Source organism: Dipteris shenzhenensis, chromosome 18 (genome assembly GCF_047967505.1).
Source record: "Dipteris shenzhenensis isolate YYH24624 ecotype China chromosome 18, Dip_SZ_1.0, whole genome shotgun sequence".
In the NCBI taxonomy this organism is placed as follows: Eukaryota; Viridiplantae; Streptophyta; class Polypodiopsida; order Gleicheniales; family Dipteridaceae; genus Dipteris; species Dipteris shenzhenensis.
Genome location: NC_141613.1, coordinates 18,109,389 through 18,124,066, shown reverse-complemented (window position 1 = coordinate 18,124,066; position 14,678 = coordinate 18,109,389). Strand labels below are relative to the sequence as shown.

General features: G+C 45.4%; 1 protein-coding gene across 5 annotated transcripts in view; it reads right to left on the bottom strand.

The window, feature by feature from the left end:
* Positions 1 to 14,678, bottom strand: part of LOC147890892 (RNA helicase, ATP-dependent, SK12/DOB1 protein) — a 257,780-nt gene that overhangs the window by 227,536 nt on the left and 15,566 nt on the right. The window lies entirely within an intron of this gene.

Genomic DNA, 14,678 nt, shown 5'->3' with positions numbered 1-14,678 from the left:
CGCACCAAAGAAGGGCTACGAGTCTGAATATCAAAATGAGCATCACCACTGGTCCTATCCATAAGTGGATCTCAAGTATCTCTAGCGGGGAGTGAAGCACTGAAAGGGCCCTCCTGAACTGCATCTAGTGGAACGAGGGTTGGGACCTCTATATCCACAACTAAAATGGAAATATCACCCACTCAAATCTATAGAGGGTCGAGGGCACGGGAGGTGTCCTCTGAAGAAAGTGAAGGATCAATAGCCCTGACAAGTACCTACCACAAGGGCAACAAGTAAAGACCGTGCTGAGGGTCCTGAAGTGCTGGGTGTGACACTGGAACTGTCCTGGTAGCGCACATTGAAGGTGCAGGGTGAGAAATGGGTACCAAGGGAGCGGTACGAGAAGGAGCCACACCAAAAGGCTGCTCGGGTCTTTTCTTGGCAACAATCTCTAGCAAAGTGCCTAAGGTTTCTGCACATCCAGCATTGATCTTCTTTGCCAGTAATCTCAACTCTCCGGCGATAGAAAGAGCCATTGGGACGTTGAAGCATAATATGGTCATCCATGATGTTAGGGTCAAGAACCAAGACCCTAACTCTCAGGACGCCATCCAACCTTACAGTCTCCGCTGCTAAAGAAGGTATGCCAAGAAGGGGGGAATCTCTGCGATCAAACCAAAAGTGGCTCCAATGGTAGGGAGGAGTAGATGGTACACCTGAGGGAGACCACGAAATCTGATGAAGAGAGAAGTAATCTAATTGTCATCCACAACAGGGTCAAAGCCCAAGGTGAAAGGCAAGAGGAAAATCCTCCTAGAGCCTAGTGCCAAGGGGTTAGTCTGAAGCACTCTACCTGTAGACTCTAGAGTATCAAAAACCACCTGAAAGAAGCCTCGTCTCAGTTTCTGTGAGATGTGGTGCGAGGTCTCTTGGTATAGCTGCGAGCATTCAGTCCTTGGATTGTGACCTGGAAGGGTGGGACTCAAAGATGCAGGCGAAGAGAGAAGTAGATCTTTCAAGCTCTACGTTGCTTTTGAGCTGATGCAACTAGTCTTTAGGAAAAATGACTTGTACCAGGGCCGGTGGAAGCGGTCGCGGATTGGTTGAATGGGAACCCATTCGTCAATCGAGGCGAAAAGGCCAAGTCGAACATGATAAAGCTCTGTTTGACCTACAAAAGCTGCTGCGGGAGAGGAGAAGGGGAGAGAGAGGAAGGGGAAAGGTTGAGGAGGAGATGGGGAGAGAGAATCAGGGGAAGCGGGGGGGGTGTAGGGGGGAGGAGTAGAGGTAGAGAAGAGGAGACGGACGAGGGGGCAAGGTAGAGGAGAGGAGATGGAGGAGCCTAGGTAGAGGAGATGGGGAGAGGGAGAAGGGCAGGGGTAGAGAAGGCCGGGAGAGGCAAGGGGGGTTAAGAAGACAGGGAGAGGGAGAGAGCGGCCGGGGGGGGGAGGGGGGGTAGAGGAGGCTAGGAGAGAGAGAGGGGCCGAGGGAGGGGAAAGAAAGAAAGAAAGAAATTTTATAAGAGTCTTCGGAAGACCGATGGGTCTATGAGACTGAAAGAAAACTTGATACAAATCACAGTTAGGGTGGGGGTGGAGCTACTCAAACGAGCATCATCACCCGTGCTGAGTCCTAAGTCTGATCATACATAATCAAAACATCTGGATGTAACAATGAAAAGAAAAAGACTGAAGCGAAGCGGAATCCTCCGTATGTCATGTCGCCCTGGCTGGTGCATAGCCAGTGATGGGACGCTTGCGCCCGTCAAGGGGTGCCGTGCGTCTCGATCTCCTGCACGAGCCTCGACGCAAGACCAGAGCCACCGTGACTCCGATGGGATGTATCCCAGGTCTAAACAATGACAGAAGGTCCCCCAGAGTGATCTGTGTGTCCCCTCGATGTCTCATGTGTCATGCTACAGTCGTCAGATCGGGGTCTCTATCACATTTGCGGCTAGAGACTCGATGATCAATGTCACTCGATGGGAAGAACTCTGTGATCCTACTCTAAGAGGTGTCTGATGATGTGGCCAAGCCCCGTCGCCTGAGTAAGTACTCTCTCTGTCGGGACCCCTCGTGAATGAAGGCCGTGAGGCATCTCTGATCTGGGTAGGCAAGGAATCTGGAAAGGAGCCCGAAGCCGTCTCTGAAGAGGCAGTGGTAGCGACCTCAAATCTCGTAGTACACTGAGAACCTGAAAATAAAATGCTCCTCCGACTCAACCTCCTGAGAGTCGCACAATATGCATAAGCGATGCTCCCTAGGTATCCCCTCTGCTCTGTCACTCTCTATGCGGAGGCGGTGTGATGATACTCGAAACTATCCGATGGAGATCCGTAGTGAGTGAGGCATGTGAAGCTCAGTGTACCCCGGTGGTGTGATGAATCCCTCCTCCAAAATACGAAGACAGTAATCTCTGTAGAAACTCAGCTTCACTGGAAGCTCCCTCGGCTCCAACCAGGTCCTAAAGGTGTGTAGCTACAGGAGATCCTCTCGAATGACCTGGTTGGTATGTGGCCCGATCGGGATGGTGGGTGGGAGTACCGAAGGGACATCTAAACTGTACTGAAAAGGAGGGATCCTATCAATGTGAAACCCTAGTCTCACAAACCATCTGTGAGTCCGTGCATACCAGCATCGCTCGTCTTCCTCTGCTGCCAACCTCATGGAGGAATCGAGAGCCAACCATAGCAACCTCTGTCTCCCTGACGTGCAGTCCCCATATGATCTAACCCGGTGTAGATATGTCATGGTCTGAAAGGCTGCATCTAGCTAGAGTGAAGAAGCACCAAACTCGGCCTGAATGATGTGATGTGGTACAGACGGTTTCGCCCGGATCATCCGTGAGAGCATGAGGATCTACAGGCGCTCCACCCGTGTCCACTCTATCTCTGACATGTCAAACCCCAACAAGCGCTGCCATACATACCGACTAGTCGGACCAAGGAATCGAAGAGAAGAGCCTTGGTCCGAGGGTCCTAGAAGTGGGAGTGGAAGCATTGTCTCTCTAGCCGAGCTAGTGAGGCGTATCCCCTACTCAGTCTGGCCTGCATCGCTAGTCTCATCGTGAAGATCGGACAGGAGAAGATGACCGCCAAGTAAGTGTATGAGGATACGATCTCAACTGATGACCCATCGAAAGTGAACTGCTTCCGTTGCATGTTCGCTCGAGAGGTGTTAAAGATCATGACCTTGGTCTTGCCAAGGTTGACCTCCAAATCATGGGATAACCAAAAGCCTGCAGTGCATCCAGGTGTCACTAAAGCCGCTCGGGTGTGGACGACAAGAGTGCCACATCATCTGCATAAAGAAGAATCCTGATAATGATCCTGGTAAGTGAGCAATCGGTTCCTCCGAACGCCCCCATGAAAGTCTCAAGCTCATCGATGTAGAGGCCAAACATGGTTGCTGATAAGGGACAACCCTGTTTTTTTTTTTTTTTCCAAAAAAGAGACTTCTATTAAGTAAGAAAGAAACCCACTAGAGCAAGCTCTGTGCGAAAATACACCATGCTAATATTGTAATAAAAGACACCTCAAAGGAATGAGGTAGAAAGAAACCAAGGCTGAGGCTGAAAATGCCATCTAAACCCTGTAGAAGTCTTAGCAAAGAAGGGAGAGTCTCTCCAATCTCTGAGAAGGGACAACCCTGTTTGACCCCTATGGTACTCAAGATCTCATCTGTCCAACCTGCGCCTGTCCGAACTCAGCCTGAGACTCTCTCATGAAGTCCTATGACTGCCCAGATGATCTCCTGATCAAATCCCAGTGTCTGTAGGCATGTGATGAGACGAGCTCGAAATACTGTGTCAAAGGCCTTGCAAAAATCCACAAAGGAGCAATATACCCTCTCCTTCCGTGATTTGGCCTCCTCAATGACACTCCCGAGTGTGAGTATGTGATCCATAGTCCCATGGTCTCGCCTGCTCTGAGCCCTCTCATCTCTACGAACAGGCTGACCAACGCATTCAATACAGCTGCATAGATCTTGGACATCACATGTCCAATCATGATAGTCCTGTAGTTACTCGGTTCCATGGGTTCCATGGGTGTTTGAGTGTCCAAGTGTGAGGAAAGCCAAGGCAAACAGCGTCATTGAATAGCTTTGCTAGGATCGGGACTAACGTGTCGATCCCATATGCGATAAACTCAATGCATAGCCCCTCATGATCCTTAGCTCGGCCATTGTGCAATTTCAATGTCGCGTCCTTGACTCCCCCTCTGGTGAACAACATGCAAGTGGTGGGGCGAGGTGTGTGTATGAGATCTGGAGTGGGGTGGTGTGGGACATCACAAAGATGGTGTACATACGTGTGCCAGACTCTCGTGTCGATGAGGGGTGATGGAGACACACGCTCAAGGAATCTCCGCCAAAAATCCTTAGAGTTGTTGCTGTATATGATGTTTAGCAACTCCTCCTCATTTCGACGAAGAAATGCCTGCTTCTTCCAACGTACAAGACGTCGCTACTTGTGTACCCTGTCTGGTGTGTTCGGGAGGTAACATCTGGTTTCAAGTCGAAGCTGTTGGCAATAAGCCTTGCACTCCGCATCGTACCAGTTGTTGCAGGGTACAGAACCAAGAGGTGGTGGTCTAGTGGACCGTGTGGTGTGGGGAGAGATCGTGAAGTGTGCGACTAATCAGGGCAGCACGGTCCTCTATGAGTGGTAATTGTCAATACACACCTGCACCACATTTTCAGCCCCAACATCAAGAATGGCATCTTTCAGTATCCCAAAGATGTACTCCCCTGACTTATACTGCCCACTTGTGTCCACGGACTTCAAGAAGGCTGAACCACATATGCATGAGACCATAATATTGATTATAGGCCGGCGTCGAGTGTCAGACCAACCATCACAAGTTATGGAGCATCCATATTTTTTCCACTTATCCCGAAACTGTAGCATCTCTTGATCTATGCATACTGCTTCATTAGTTAGCTCCGTTGTGCGCAAAACATTGTAGGATGGAGGCTTGAAGGTAGGCCCAACTTGGCCAATGGCATGAACCATCTCCAAAAAATAAGGGCTCCTCACCTTCCAATGAGGAATATCCTTTGCAAAGAAAAAACGACGGAGAGCAATGTATGCATCCTCCGTGCTTGTGACTCCCATGCCTTTTCCAAGATTCCCTTTGACATCTTCAACTTCTTTTGCTTTGGCTCATATGCACTGCCAGATGCATTTCCACTTGCAGTACCACTCACTGAGGCATCTCCCAAATCAGCCACATCTTCAACAAGCTGTTTTGCAGCAATTTTTAGGGCCACATTTGCCTGCAATCTTCGACAAGTATCTTTCACATTTTCAGGAGGAGCGGTACACTTGTCAACCCCCAAGCCTGTGAGCCCAAGAAAATGTGCCCTTATACGGGTCGGTCCTCCATCCCATGAATGAGGGCAATATTTACATTTACAAGTGTATTAGCCCTTCCCCAAAGGCTTTAAGGCCTCTACAAATTCCCATTCTGGTCCTTTTTGTCTTCCCATTTGCAGATCTGCAAGCTGCAAATTTGCAAAAGAGGGCAAATAAGGCATTGGGCAAAGGAACAATTTCCAAAGAGGGCTTGAAGCCCTTGCAGGCTGCCCTGCTAGATGGCATCAACTAAAGAGAGAGCACTTGCTGCAAAACAGGAAAAAAGAGCAGCCATTGCATTTACCTTGACACTTGGAGCAGGTAGAGCGTATAGGCAAGCTGCGGGCTGCAACTGTACGGTGACCACTCACCTCCAAAGCAAGTAGAAGAGGGCAAAGGGCTGCCTAAATAGAGGGCAGCAAGGTGCTGAAGAAGAGGGCAAACTGAAGAAGAGCGAAGGGCTGAGGGGACTCGGGAGTCGGGACTGAAGAAGAGGGCAAAGGGCTGCCTAAATAGAGGGCAGCAAGGTGCTGAAGAAGAGGGCAAAGGGCTGCCTAAATAGAGGGTAAACGTCTGCCTAAATAGGCTCTTGAGGCAGCAAGGTCGGTGTGCAGGCAAAGAGTCAGTGAATCGTAATTGGAATTAGTTGCCTATCGTGTCGTGTACGGTCTCTGTGTCCCTCGTCCAGCAAAGAGAGAAAGCAGGCTCTCGAGGTTGCCGGATGGTTTTAAATGCTATCATTTATTCCTTTGAGCACATCAATGGTCCAATGGGCACCTGAGGTTGGAAAGGGAGTTGTGTGATCCCGTTTGGATTGCTAGCAATACCTCCGGGCTTCATGTCATGACAAGAGAAATGATTATTTAGTTAATTAATAGTCATTAGAACTTTATTATTGTTAGGCGCCAATTTGATGGTGCGGTTATATGTTTGTATTTATGATCGATCAAGCGGTGTAAATAGTACCGCCAAAACTATGTAACATTGGCCAATGATTAGTAATAAAGATGTGCACACACGAGTCTAGGTCCTAGGGGCAATAGGAAAGGGAAAGGGTGCATTAGAGTGCATTGAATGGTAGGTGCATGGGTCATAGGCTAAGGGTAGGTGTAAATGGGAAGATGGAACTTGAGTGATCTCAAGGGACATTAATGAAAGGGTATCACCCTTTCATTGTGAATCTCACGTAGCATTCTTTCTACCACATTGCATTCATCCGTCATCTCTCTCCCACCTTGCATGTAGGTCGAAAAAGAAACAAGTACTCTCACGAGGGCGCTCTTCCCCATTGGAGGGCCAATCGGCATTCAAATTCTGCATGCATTGCACACATTTGCATTTTCGAAAAGCGTGGATCTTCACATTTGGTATCAGAGCGGCGACGATCCACGAACGGGACGAGGAGAGGGCGACAGTTGTGAACGACGGAAGTCGCAGGAGAGGTTGGCGGAAAAGGATCACGATCGACCGATCTCGAGGTTCTGAGACAAGGGGTTTTTTCGAAAAAATTTTGGCCTTCAACGGCGAACGGCGAACGGGGTGCTCTCTTTTGCCCCCCCCCCCCCCCCCCAATGTGAATGTACCCTTAAACCGTGAGAAAAAGGGATTCCCGTTCTACCCAACCGGAAGTCGGATCGGAATAAGATTTTAAGGGAGTGATCCACCCATCAAGTAACCCCTATAACGGTATCTAGAGCTCCAATCCGCTCAAAACAAGTAGCCCAAACGGAGCGTACCAGTTTACAGCAGAAATACAAGAAGAAAAGCTTCAAAGAGAAGGGAAAGGAGGTCATTTTAAGTGTCTTCTCAACACAAACGAAGCGGGAGTCGGATAAGTACCACCACCTCTACAACACTTGAAGTTTGCTGTAAAATAAACCTTCTTTTTTGAAATTACAGCAAGACATTTTCTCTCTTGTATTAATAAAAGGAAAGAATGGAAGGGGAAGGGACATATAACAATGAACTTATTCCTTTTCCTCCATTACCCCAAGGAGAGAGAGAAAGAACACCTTCACCCCCTCTTGAAGAGGATGGATTAGGTGAGAGTTATACACATCTTGAGTATGATAACCCACAAATAGATTTACAACAGTCTCTCCTTCAAGAACCTACTGATAGGGAGTTCTCCTTTCGTAATGAAAGAAGAAATGAGACCAGCCAAGAACAAGGTGATGAGTTCACACCTTTAACTCAAAACCCAATACACATGGATTCTAATCCAAGTGCAAGAGGAAGAGAGGAGACTCCTGTTGATAAGCTGGTTTTCCAGCTTAGCAATATGATTGAGCAGTCCATTATGACAAGATTAGGGACTAAGAGGACTTTAAACTTCGGGGATGAAGAGTTGAGTAACTCTTCTAAGAGGTCCAAATTCCAACCGCGAGAGAGAATTGAGTTCCCCAAATATGATGGGGCAAGAGAGGCTGACAAAATCCTCAATTGGATTCGTCGTTTTGAGCTATACTTTGCCCATCAAGACAAGACAGAGCAAGAGAAGCTTGCTCTTGCCACATTTCATCTGCAGAAGGATGCTCTAATGTGGTGGTCCTTGTCACAAACAGGAAAAGAGCCTATTCATGAATGGGCTAAATTTGTGGAGCAACTAAAAACCACTTTCATGCCACCGAGGCATGAAGAGAACCTAACCTTTCGTTGGGAGAGGTTTAGGCAGTTCGATAATGAGAGTAATGCAGATTTTACAGCCAGATTTTGGAAACTCTCTCTAGAGTTACCCGAAAAGAGTGAGGAAGATAGGAGAAAGAAGTATTTAGCAGCTTTAAGCCCAAAAGTAAGGTACGAGGTTGAAATGTTTAACCCGACCACGCTTAAGGACCTCACTAAGCTGGCTGAAATAGCCGAGAGAAAATTGAATCCTCGTAAACCCTTCAATAAGGAGTATGGGTCATCATCTAAGACCAATAATATACCCACTTTTAGGAAACCAAACCGGTTTAAGAATAATAAAGGGAAGGGTAAAGCTCTTGTAAGGAATGTGAATAGCCAATCACGTCCTGGATGGGTGCCATTTCCTTCTATGACTGACGAAGAGAAGAGGAAGTTGATTAAGGAAGGAAAATGTTTCGGTTGTAAGAAACATAAGCCAGGGCACGTATGGCATAAGTGTCCCGTTCTCTTGGCTAAGATTGCCAAGACGAATTCAGTAAAAGGAAAAGCCAAGGCATCCAAGCAGGAGGGTGAGGCTTCTACCTTGTCACCCTCGAAATCTACTGTGACTATTGAGCCAATAGTGAATGCTGTCCATTCAGCCAATACCTTTGGGCCTCATGATCTTTTTAAGGTGTATGGATTCGTGAATGGACAGAGAATAGTGGTTCTCCTAGATGATGGATGTAATTATGACTTAGTAAGTGATAGATTGGCAAAATTACTCCATCTTAAACCAGAACCTATAAAAAACATGTCGCTTTCAGGAGCTTTTAGGGGACACAATGAAGAAGACACATCCATAGTACGAAATATTCCTTTTCGTATACAAAAATATAGAGATCGAAGGGATTTTCTAGTAGCCCCTTTACAAGACGTTGACATGATACTAGGTAAACCATGGCGGTATGATTTTAACCCTGCTATTCATCCTCATACTCATCATTGTTGCTTTGTACATAAGGATGAAAACATAAGGATCGTAGGGGATCGGGACGTGTATACAATTCCATTGATTACTCCTACCCAAGCCAAAAGATTGGTAAAAAGAGGGGTAGATTGTAATCTTGTGTATATACGGGATTCACGAGATCTTCATATCTCAAAAGAAGATCGGAAGAGAAATGAGTTCCTTAGAGCTTATGAGGATCGATTTTCAAGAGATGACTCATTCGAATTGCCCATGGAGAGAGAAGATGATCATGCCATAGACTTAGAGCCAGGAGCTTCCCCTCCATGTAGAGCCCCATATAGGATGAACAGGATAGAAATGGAGGAGGTAGAAAAACAAATTGAAGATCTGTTGCAAAAAGGCCTGATTCGACCAAGCAGTTCTCCATTTGGAGCACCTGTATTATTGGTTAAGAAGAAGGATGAATCATATCGTATGTGTATAGATTACCGTGCTTTGAATAAACTTACGATTAAGAACCGGTATCCGATTCCAAGAGTGGATGATTTATTGGATATGCTTAAAGGTGCTAAAGTTTTTAGCAAATTGGATTTGAAATCTGGTTATCATCAACTTCGTATGAAAGCTGGGCATGAACATAAGACAGCTTTTCGCACTCTCACTGGACATTATGAGTTTTTGGTCGTGCCTTTTGGCCTAACTAATGCTCCAGCCACTTTTAGTAGGCTGATGAGAAGGGTTTTGCGACCCTACTTGGGAAAATTTGTCATAGTCTTTTTTGATGACATTTTAGTGTTCAGCCAGAATGAGGAAGAGCATAAGGATCACCTTGCTAAGGTGATGGAGCTCCTAAGGAAGGATCGATTGTTCCTAAATATCAAGAAGAGTGAGTTTTTCAAGACAGAAATAGAGTATTTGGGACACATTGTGTCTGCCGAGGGAATTCGGGTTGACTCTAAAAAGGTCAAGGCCATAATTGAATGGCCAATACCCAAAAACATACATGAGCTGAGATCCTTCCTAGGGATGTGTAGTTATTATCGCAGATTCATTAAGAATTTTGCACGTCTTGCTTCCCCACTAACAGATTTGTTGAAGAAGCATTCCTTGTATGAGTGGGGAGAGGTTCACCAGGTAGCTTTTGAGGAGCTTAAGAGAACATTAGTGACTGCACCAGTGTTAACACTTCCGGACATGGACAAAGAGTTCTTTGTTGTATGTACGGATGCAAGTGGTACCTCGATTGGGGCAGTGTTGATGCAAGGAGGGCATCCCATTGCCTATGAGAGTAGAAAACTTCAAGGGGCTGAATTGAAATATATCACGTATGAGAAGGAGTTATTGGCAGTCATTCATGCTCTAAAGTTATGGAAGCATTATTTATATGGTTCTGCTTTCAAGATTAAGACTGACCATCAAAGTATCAAGCACTTGTTCTCTCAACCCATTGTCTCTTCAAGACAAATCAAATGGGCTGAATATATTCAATCCTTTGGGCAACCAAATATCGAATATCAGCCGGGAAAGGAGAATTTAGTAGCTGATGCTTTGAGTAGACGGCCCCAAGTTAATCACGTTTCTGTGATTAAGGAGAAATCATTAGGAGCAATGGTTGAAGCTTATCCTTTAAATGAGGACTTCGCTGACATTTATGGGAAGATTCAACGTAATGAGGTTGGGGATTTAGAAGCTTATTCCATCGTGGATGGATACTTATTTTTGGGACGTGCCATATGTGTACCCAAAACATTTCGGTATCTAGTCATGAGTGAGTTACATGCGAGTCCATATTCTGGACATAGAGGTATTAGAGGAACCATTGGCAATATTGAGAGATACTTCCATTGGCCTAAACTTCGCAAAGAAGTTTCGACCTTTGTTCAACAATGTGACGTATGTCAGCGCATTAAATCTGACACAAGTAAGACTGCTGGTCTTTTGCAGCCTTTGCCTATTCCTTCGGAAAGGTGGGAACACATTACAATGGATTTTGTGTCTGGTTTCCCCAAGGTTGGTCAGTTTGAGCAGATTTTCACTGTTATAGATAGGCTGAGTAAACAAGCTCATTTTATTCCCTGTAAAAAAGAGTTGTCTGCTCCTGAAACAGCAAGGTTATTCATTAGGGAAATCTTCAGGTTACATGGGTTACCAAAATCCATTGTATCCGATAATGATGGCCGTTTCATTAGCAACTTTTGGACAGCTCTATTAGAGAATCTCGGAACCAAACTGAAATTTACTACAGCCTTCCATCCTCAAGGAGATGGACAAAGTGAGAATGCCAATCAAACCATAATTACTTTACTTCGAGCTTATGTCCATGACCAACCTAGAGGGTGGCCAGAGTTCTTACCCATGTTAGAGTTTGCTTATAATAACACTGTACATACTTCCACCAAGAAAGCCCCATTTGAAATCATCTATGGGCAATGTTTACCCACTCCAATAACACACTTGGGGGAGCGAATTTTTGCTGCTGACCAGTTTGCTGAGGATATGTCACAGGTTATTGAGCAGGTAAAAGAACATATTAAGAAGGCCCAGGTTCAACAATCCAAGGCAGCCAATAAAAAAAGAAAAGAAGTTTATTACAAGGAGGATGATTGGGTTTTATTGAAGATTGATAAAAGAAGAATCAAGTCAGTGAGAGGAAGTACCAAACATGTCAAGCTAGCACCGAAGTTTTATGGTCCATTTCAGATTTCAGCAGCTTTATATCCAGAAGAAGGATCCAGAGCGTATGAGCTGAAGTTACCAGCCCACTGGCGTATGAAGAACATCTTTCATGTGAGCAATTTGAAGAGATACCATGGCGATACTTCTGCGTTTTTGGATACTCAGCAGCAAGAAGAACCTGAACTTGAAGATGGGACTGAAGTTCTTACTCCGGAACAGATCGTATACCATAAAGAGAAGAGTACTCGTGGAAAGAAGAGATATATGTATTTACTGAAGTTTAAAAACCAGCCAGCTAGTGATGCACAATGGATGGAAGAAGAGTTCTTTACAGATTTTCCACAGATACTCGCAGATTACAAAGAGGCGATGCAATGGCAGAAGTAACAAGAGAAAGTGCACATAAGAGGAAGAGACAAGCAATAATCCAGAAGAGGACTTCTGCTCATTCAAGCAGGAGGGAGTGTCATGACAAGAGAAATGATTATTTAGTTAATTAATAGTCATTAGAACTTTATTATTGTTAGGCGCCAATTTGATGGTGCGGTTATATGTTTGTATTTATGATCGATCAAGCGGTGTAAATAGTACCGCCAAAACTATGTAACATTGGCCAATGATTAGTAATAAAGATGTGCACACACGAGTCTAGGTCCTAGGGGCAATAGGAAAGGGAAAGGGTGCATTAGAGTGCATTGAATGGTAGGTGCATGGGTCATAGGCTAAGGGTAGGTGTAAATGGGAAGATGGAACTTGAGTGATCTCAAGGGACATTAATGAAAGGGTATCACCCTTTCATTGTGAATCTCACGTAGCATTCTTTCTACCACATTGCATTCATCCGTCATCTCTCTCCCACCTTGCATGTAGGTCGAAAAAGAAACAAGTACTCTCACGAGGGCGCTCTTCCCCATTGGAGGGCCAATCGGCATTCAAATTCTGCATGCATTGCACACATTTGCATTTTCGAAAAGCGTGGATCTTCACACTTCATGCTAGTACTGGGAACTGATTTGGATGCCTATTAGAATGTTTAGTGTGAGCAGAGCCCAACAAGGATTGTTTGCTTGAAACAATGATGCCTACTAAGAGTGGTGATGTGCATTGAATGCAAGTGAGATCGAATCCACTGCGTATCTTATATGCAAGGATCTCCAACTAATAAAGATATACCAAAAGAGGGGCCAAGGTTTGGGGCCAGCCTACGTTATTGTCTTGAGCAAGAGGATTCTAGCTCCCATTCTACCAGTTGTTTATTTGCTGAATTGGTTAAGTGAGAGCATTGGCTGGTGAATTGTCTATTTCCTCCCTCTTATTCGCCTTGAGGCCTGTTTTCAGTGACTCCAAGTGTGCTGATGATCTCCTCTGTCCATCCGTTCAAAGTCCTGACTCTGCTCATACAGTGCTCGAACTGCCCACACAACGTTGTGACTATACCGTAGATCAAGTAGGTGTGCGGCACTATGCCACAAGCCTCACTTTTCAGGCGAGTCTAGACAGTGTGCGCATATCTCCGGCTCAGCCAGACCTGTAGTGCAAGTCACATCATGAAGATCGGGCCAAAGAAAAGAACCCCAAGTATGTGTAAGATGCAACCACCTCCACCACTAACCCATCCAAAGTGAAGTGCTCTCTGCGCATGGCTGCCTGGGATGTATTCAAGATCATGACATAGGTTTTACCAAGGTTGACATTCAAGTCATGTGTCTCACAAAAAGTATGAAGCACGTCCAAGTGTCGCCGGAGCCCCTCTGATGAGAAAGAGAGTAAGACTACGTCGTCTGCATATGGGAAAATCTGGAGAAGTATCAGCTAGAGAGCAGCTGGCCCCTCATAGGATCCCAATGAAAGAGAGAGAGAGAGAGAAAGAGAGACCCAATGGATGTAAATTATCAAGTCTCGATTGCTGACATGGGGCACATTCCTTGACAAAATGTAGCACATCCTTCCAAAGACCCTTCCAATAAAAGCTTTGCTTTCCTTTCTCATAGGTTTTATTCAAGCCAATGTGTCCAACCATAGGAGAGCAGCGCCTCTTTTCAACAACAAGCCTCTTGAATGAAGAATGGAGACCGAAATAATTGTCCATGTACACACAACAGAAAACTCTTCAAGGTGAAAGATGGATGCTTGTCAGAATGAGGATACTGCAAATCCTGAAATATCAAGGCTGTATCAGGGTCTTCAGGGTACTCCATTTCGATGTCATGAATCCAATCTTTATAAAGCTCTGTAGTAACATAACATCTGAATGCCCATATCCTATATAAAGCTTCAGCCACATGGCATCTTTTCCCTTCTTATACTCAATCTGGAAATCATATCCTGACACAAACTCTAACCACCTTCTTTGCCTTAGTACAAGAATAGATTGATATAAGAAATACAAACGACTTATGGTCATCCTCCCAGTAAAAGCACTTCCATACAAGTTTTGGTGCCGTGTCATGAGTAGGATCGAGCTGCTCCTTATCAGTGAGCTTCCTACCTTAAAGGCTATGACACCATGGCTCTGCTTCAGCATCCTTCTATATACTTGGACTGAGACCAACTTCACTTTTTTTGAGGTAAAATTCCCTGCAAAGACATCCTTTTCTCATCATGTTGGAAGCTCAGAGTCATTTGCTGCAAGTTAAGCTCAACAGGGCCTAAATCGGGCAAATAAGTGTAAAAAGGCGGACATCTTAATGGACACGCCCTGGCACACTTGACTGCTGGAAGTAAAAGCCCCATTGGCCACCTCTACTGCCCTTTATTCTAAATTTTACTGATCAAAGATGTAGACCAATTCCTAGCATGGGAAACAGAGACTTGACATGTGATGGATTCACTAAGAGCTGTGTGCTCTAAACAGCACTTAAGATGAAGCCACACAACTAAATCTACTCCAAAGACAGATGAACTTGCATAATGACAAGGCAAAGAACTCAATCGAATAAATGCTTCCCAAACAGGGCGAAAACTGCTTGTACAAAAGGTCAAACCTCTGCTGTTCTCAGGATTCCATGAGTGATAGAACATTGCTGGCAACGCCCACTAATTATAGGCTTTGAGAGCCCTTTGTAGGCTGCCAACTCAACAAGCA